At 40.7% G+C, this 6718-nt stretch overlaps 1 pseudogene; it reads left to right on the forward strand.

Annotated features, from left to right (window-relative positions):
- Positions 1 to 244: 244 nt before the first annotated feature.
- On the forward strand, positions 245 to 1360 carry LOC139181150 (protein farnesyltransferase/geranylgeranyltransferase type-1 subunit alpha pseudogene; annotated as a pseudogene).
- Positions 1361 to 6718: the final 5358 nt, after the last annotated feature.

Here is a 6718-nt window from a genome sequence, read left to right on the forward strand (position 1 = left end):
TACAATGCATGTAAAGGTTGAATCAGTATATAGTTAACCTGAAACGAATATTACATCATACATCAATAGAAAATAAATTTTAAAAAGCTTTCTTACAGGAAAGTGTAAATTAGGTAAAATTGCAATTTCACAACATCTGGCATTAAGTCAAATATTACCAGGACTGGGGAGAAGGAAGAATATAATATTAAGAGAAAATTAATCCATCAAAACTGACCTGGATTCCGCTCGGGGCAGAGCAGAGATGGCGTCTGCCCACGGGGTCAAGGAGGCCGCGCAGGGCGGGGAGCCGGGTCGGCCGGAGCTGCCGCCGCCCCAGCCACATCCTCCGCCTCCCAGCCGATGCAGGAAAAGGCGGCGGCGCCCACTATGGACGATGGGTTTCTGAATCTGGACTCACCCACCTATGTCCTGTACAGGGACAGGGCAGAATGGGCTGATATAGATCCAGTGCCGTAGAATGATGGCCCTAATCCAGTGGTCCAGATCATTTATAGTGAGAAATTTCAGGGCATCTATGATTATTTCCGGGCTGTCCTGCAGCACGACGAGAGAAGGGAATGGGCTTTTAAATTAACCAGAGATGCTACTGAGTTAAATTCAGCCAATTACACAGTGTGGTATTTCTGGAGAGTTCTCTTAAAGTCACTCCAGAAGGAACTACATGAGGAAATGAACTACATCTTGGCAGTAACTGAGAAGCAGCCCCAAAACTGTCAAGTTTGGAATTGTAGGTGAGTGCTGGTGGAATGGCTGAGAGACCCATCACAGGAGCTTGAATTTATTGCTGATATTCTTACTCAGGATGCAAAGAATTACCACGCCTGGCAACACCAGACAGTGGGTTATTCAGGAATTTAAACTTTTGGATAATGAGCTGCCGTATGTAGACCAACTTCTCAAAGAGCACATGAGAAATAACTCTGTCTGCAACCAAAGATATTTTGTAATTTTTAATACTGTGGGCTACAATGATCATGCTATATTGGAGAGAGAAGTCCAGTACACTTTGGAAATGATCAACCTAGTCCCACATAATGAAAGTGTGTGGAATTAATTGAAAAGGATTTTGCAGGATCGTGGTCTTTCCAAATACCCCAATCTGTTAAATCAACTACTTGACTTACAACCAAGTCACAGCTCCCCCTACCTAATTGCATTTCTCGTGGATATCTAAGAAGACATGCTAGAAAACCAATGTGACAACAAGGAGGACATTCTTAATAAAGCATTAGAGTTATGTGAAATCCTAGCTAAAGAAAAGGACACTGTAAGAAAGGAATACTGGAAATGCATTGGAAGATCCCTTCAAAGCAAACACAGCACAGAAAGTGACCCACCTACAAATGTATACCAATAACACCGGATCTTCACGAACTTGATAGGATGCTTTTATTTTTTGAGACTCTAATGAAGGAGTTAAAAACTAGAGCGATCATTTCTTTTGCCTGTGGTGTAAAACACACAGCACACAGGTCTGCTTTTTAACATGAACTAAGTATGTGCTCCTTGGGTGCTGCTGCTATTCAGACTAGTTACAAGTAACTTCATTTTTTTTTTTTTTTTTTAGCACAGAATTTGGGGGAGGAAGAGGAAGCAAAAAGTCCCATAAAGGAACTTTTGTAGTCTTATTAACATTTACTCTAACCGCTTAGCATCAACTCCTCCCTAAATGATTTGCGTGTCAGGATGTGCAGTGTTAATATTTGCAGGTATGTAAAGGATATAAGCAATCTCAAAAACGACAGAATGATCTGTGTTCGTTTCCAAGGCAAACCATTCAATATCACGGTAATCCAAGCCTATGCCCCAACCAGTAATGCTGAAGAGGCTGAGGTTGAATGGTTCTATGAAGACCTACAAGACCTTTTAGAACTAACACCCCAAAACGATGTCCTTTTCATTATAGGGGACTGGAATGCAAAAGTAGGAAGTCAAGAAACACCTGGAGTAACAGGCAAATTCGGCCTTGGAGTATGGAATGAAGCAGGGCAAAGGCTAACAGAGTTTTGCCAAGAGAACACACTGATCACAGCAAACACCCTCTTCCAACAACACAAGAGAAGACTCTACACATGGACATCACCAGATGGTCAACACCAAAACTGATTATTTTGGTGCAGCCAAAATATATATTATAACCAATATATAATAAATATATATAATACAATCAATATAATTATATTATAATCAATATAATATTGATGATATTCTTTGTAGCCAAAGATGGAGAAGCTCTATAAAGTCAACAAAAACAAGACCGGGAGCTGACTGTGGCTCAGATCATGAACACCTTATTGCCAAATTCAGACTTAAATTGAAGAAAGTAAGAAAAATCACTAGACCATTCAGATATGACCTAAATAAAATCCCTTAAGATTATACAGTTGAAGTGAGAAATAGATTTAAGGGACTAGATCTGATAGGCAGAGTGCCTGATTAACTATGGACAGAGGCTCGTGACATTGTACAGGAGACAGGAATCAAGACAATCCCCATGGAAAAGAAATGCAAAAAAGCAAAATGGCTGTCTGGGGAGGCCTTACAAATAGCTGTGAAAAGAAGAGAAGTGAAAAGCAAAGGAGAAAAGGAAAGATATAAGCATCTGAATGCAGAGTTCTAAAGAATAGCAAGAAGAGATAAGAAAGCCTTCGTCAGTGATCAATGCAAAGAAATAGAGGAAAACAACAGAATGGGAAAGACTAGAGATCTCTTCAAGAAAATTAGAGATACCAAGGGAACATTTCATGCAAAGATGGGCTCAATAAAGGACAGAAATGGTATGGACCTAACAGAAGCAGAAGATATTAAGAAGAGGTGGCAAGAATACACAGAAGAACTGTACAAAAAAGAGCTTCATGACCCAGATAATGGTGTGATCACTCACCTAGAGCCAGACATCCTGGAATGTGAAGTGAAGTGGGCCTTAGAAAGCATCACTACGAACAAAGCTAGTGGAGGTGATGGAATTCCAGTTGAGCTATTTCAAATCCTGAAAGATGATGCTGTCAAAGTGCTGCACTCAATATGCCAGCAAATTGGGAAAACTCAGCAGTGGCCACAGGACTGGAAAAGGTCAGTTTTAATTCCAATCCCAAAGAAAGGCAATGCCAAAGAATGTTCAAACTACCACACAATTGCACTCATCTCACACACTAGTAAAGTAATGCTCAAAATTCTCCAAGCCAGGCTTCAGCAGTACGTGAACCATGAACTTCCAGATATTCAAGCTGGTTTTAGAAAAGGCAGAGGAACCAGAGATCAAATTGCCAACATCTGCTGGATCATGGAAAAAGCAAGAGAGTTCCAAAAAACATCTATTTCTGCTTTATTGACTATACCAAAGCCTTTGACTGTGTGGACCACAATAAACTGTGGAAAATTCTGAAAGAGATGGGAATACCAGACCACCTGATATGCCTCTTGAGAAACCTATATGCAGGTCAGGAAGCAACAGTTAGAACTGGACATGGAACAACAGACTGGTTCCAAATAGGAAAAGGAGTACATCAAAGCTGTATATTGTCACCCTGCTTATTTAACTTATATGCAGAGTACATCATGAGAAATGTTGGGCTGGAAGAAGCACAAGCTGGAATCAAAATTGTGGGAAGAAATATCAATAATCTCAGATATGCAGATGACACCACCCTTATGGCAGAAAGTGAAGAGGAACTAAAAAGCCTCATGATGAAAGTGAAAGAGGAGAGTGAAAACAGTTGGCTTAAAGCTCAACATTCAGAAAACTAAGATCATGGCATCTGGTCCCATCACTTCATGGCAGATAGATGGGGAAACAATGGAAATGGTGTCATACTTTATTTTTGGGGGCTCCAAAATCACTGCAGATGGTGATTTCAGCCATGAAATTAAAAGACACTTACTTTTTAGAAGGAAAGTTATGACCAACCTAGATAGCATACTGAAAAGCAGAGACATAACTTTGCCAACAAAGGTCCATCTAGTCAAGGCTATGGTTTTTCCAGTGGTCATGTATGGATGTGAGAGCTGGACTGTGAAGAAAGCTGAGCGCCAAAGAATTGATGCTTTTGAACTGTGGTGTTGGAGAAGACTCCTGAGAGTCCCTTGGACTGCAAGGAGATCCAACCAGTCCATCCTAAAGGAGATCAGTCCTGGGTGTTGATTGGAGGGACTGATGCTGAAGCTGAAACTCCAATACTTTGGCCACCTCATGCGAAGAGTTGACTCATTGGAAAAGACTCTGATGCTGGGAGGGATTGGGGGCAGGAGGAGAAGGGGACGACAGAGGATGAGATGGCTGGATGGCATCACCGACTCAATGGACATGAGTTTGCATGAACTCTGGGAGTTGGTGATGGACAGGGAGGGGTGGTGTGCTGTGATTCATGGGGTCACAAAGAGTTGGACATGACTGAGCGACTGAACTGAACTGAACTGAAAGGATATAAGAAACTTACCTTCCAGTTCAGAAAGCAGGGAATGCAGTTGTTACATTAGAGCTGCTCTGACACACTTGCCATCTTGCTCTCACTGTAACCAACTAATGCCAAAAGAATTGTTTTGTAATAAAATTATAGATGTATTCTAAAGCAAACAGAAAAACTGACCTGGAAATGATATGGGTGATAGAATGAGTAGAGAAGAACAACAGAGCAGTCATTATAACTGTATTTCATTTGTTCTGTTGAATTTTGCCCTGTTTGTTCCACTGGAAACAGGTATAGCTTACAGAGGAGCTGAAAAACTGGCCAGCAGGTCAGTTTTCAGTTTGGACAACAAAGTGCATTGGAGAAGACTCAGGGGATAGACACTATTGCAGAGAGAACAGGAGCTGATAAAATGCTAGCCTCTGGGCAGAGTGGGCTCTCAAGGAACCCCCTGAGGGGCTGAGATAGAAGACCTTAGGTAGATGAAGCGCACATACAATCCTCAAATTGTGTTTCTTGTTTCAATCTTTATTCTTTAAATTTGCTCTAAGTTCCTGGCTACTACATTCTTCTTTCTTTATCCTGAGAGGCACTAAGGGGTAGTGAGAAGAGAGGTAAGAGGCAGGTCTGCCTCAGGCTGGGGAGAGTAGAGTCGAGTTGGCTCTGGATGAATTCAGATAAGAGGTCTAGTGGCAGCTCTGTCACAGACTAGACATATGAAATCAGAAAAAATCACAGGCTCTTTAAGCCTGAGAATCTTCATATGTGAATTTGGTTTTATAAGACTTTTGTAATGTGTATGAAGTATACAAAACACACGGCACAGTGCCTGGCATATCATAGGGCTTTGATGAATGAGAGTTATTGCTGTGACTAAGTTGTCTCAAATCCTAACCCCCCACCTGTCTTTGTGCATGTGTGTGTATGAGTGTGCATTGTCTAGGTATAGGCTTTCTCAGAAAACATAAAGTGCTATGGGATATAGTATGTCAAATCAGACCAAATCAGACAATGGGACTGTCTTCCCAGCTAGATATAACTAAAATTTCCTAGAATTGTGTCAAGGATGAACCTCTTCCATCTCTCCCAGTCACCATTTGTAGGGCTTCATAATATATTAGTCCTTCCTTCTCTGTGTGTTACTTACAGTAGATGACTGAAACCATATATATATGTTTCTTCCCATTCATGCCCATAATAGAGTTCAACTCACAAACCAGGCACAAACCCGCCAGCATCACTAATATTATACTTTGGGCTACTAAATAAAATAAGGGTTATTTGAACACGAGCACTGTGAAACTTCAGTAGTCAATGTGATAACAGAGTCTAGGAGTCTACTAAGTGACTAAAAGGAGTAATATGCTGCACAAAGGGAATCCTGTCCCAGGAGGGATGGAACAGGACAGAAAGAGATTTAATCACAATACTCAGAACTGCAAGCAATTTAAATTTTGTGCATCATGTATTTCTGAAATTTTTCATTTATATTTTAATATTTAGGACCACAGTTGACTGTGGGTAAGTGAAATATTAAAAAGCACAACCAGAGGCCTTCCCTGGTGATCCAGTGGCTAAGACTCCGTGATCCCAGGGCATACAGAAGATCTGGGTCCGATCCCTGGTCAGGAAATTAAATTGTGCATGCTGCAGTTAAGAGTTCACATGTTGCAATTAAAGATCCCATATGCCACAATCAAAAGATCCCACATACCACAACTAACATCTGGCACAAATAAATAAAATTTAAAAAACAACCAGGATAAGGGGCACGACAATATTTCACCCTCAAAATTCCACTTTGGTATACTGGTTATTTTGAATTGAAGGTACTTGAGAAATAGTTGGCTCTCCTTTGTCCCCCTGAAAGCAGGAGATAAATCTCCAATATGAAATGTACTCTCCCTGTATCAGGAGGGTAGAAGACACCTGTATCAGTAGAGACAGAGAACTGAGAGCCAAAAAGACTGTCTAAACAAACATTGTTACTACTTGGCCATTTACTACACTTAGTCCAAAGCCTTTGTCATGTCAATGCTTCACAAATTTGTCTAAAAGCTTCCTGCTCGAGTTACTTCTTTGAGTCTCATTTTTTGTGGTGCTCCCATATATACAAAATTAATCTGTTTTCCTATTAATCTCTCCTTTTATTACAAGGAAGTTTCAGCCAAGAACTTAAAAGGGGACAGGGAAAATTATTTTTTTCTCCTCTATACCTCCCATGCAACCCTTCCCCCACTTTAACATTAATTTCAACCTGACCAAAACTTTAGCTCTCAAATCCCTTGGCAAATTACACTGAAGACAGC

The sequence above is a fragment of the Bos indicus genome, chromosome X (assembly GCF_029378745.1).
Source record: "Bos indicus isolate NIAB-ARS_2022 breed Sahiwal x Tharparkar chromosome X, NIAB-ARS_B.indTharparkar_mat_pri_1.0, whole genome shotgun sequence".
Lineage (NCBI taxonomy): Eukaryota > Metazoa > Chordata > Mammalia > Artiodactyla > Bovidae > Bos > Bos indicus.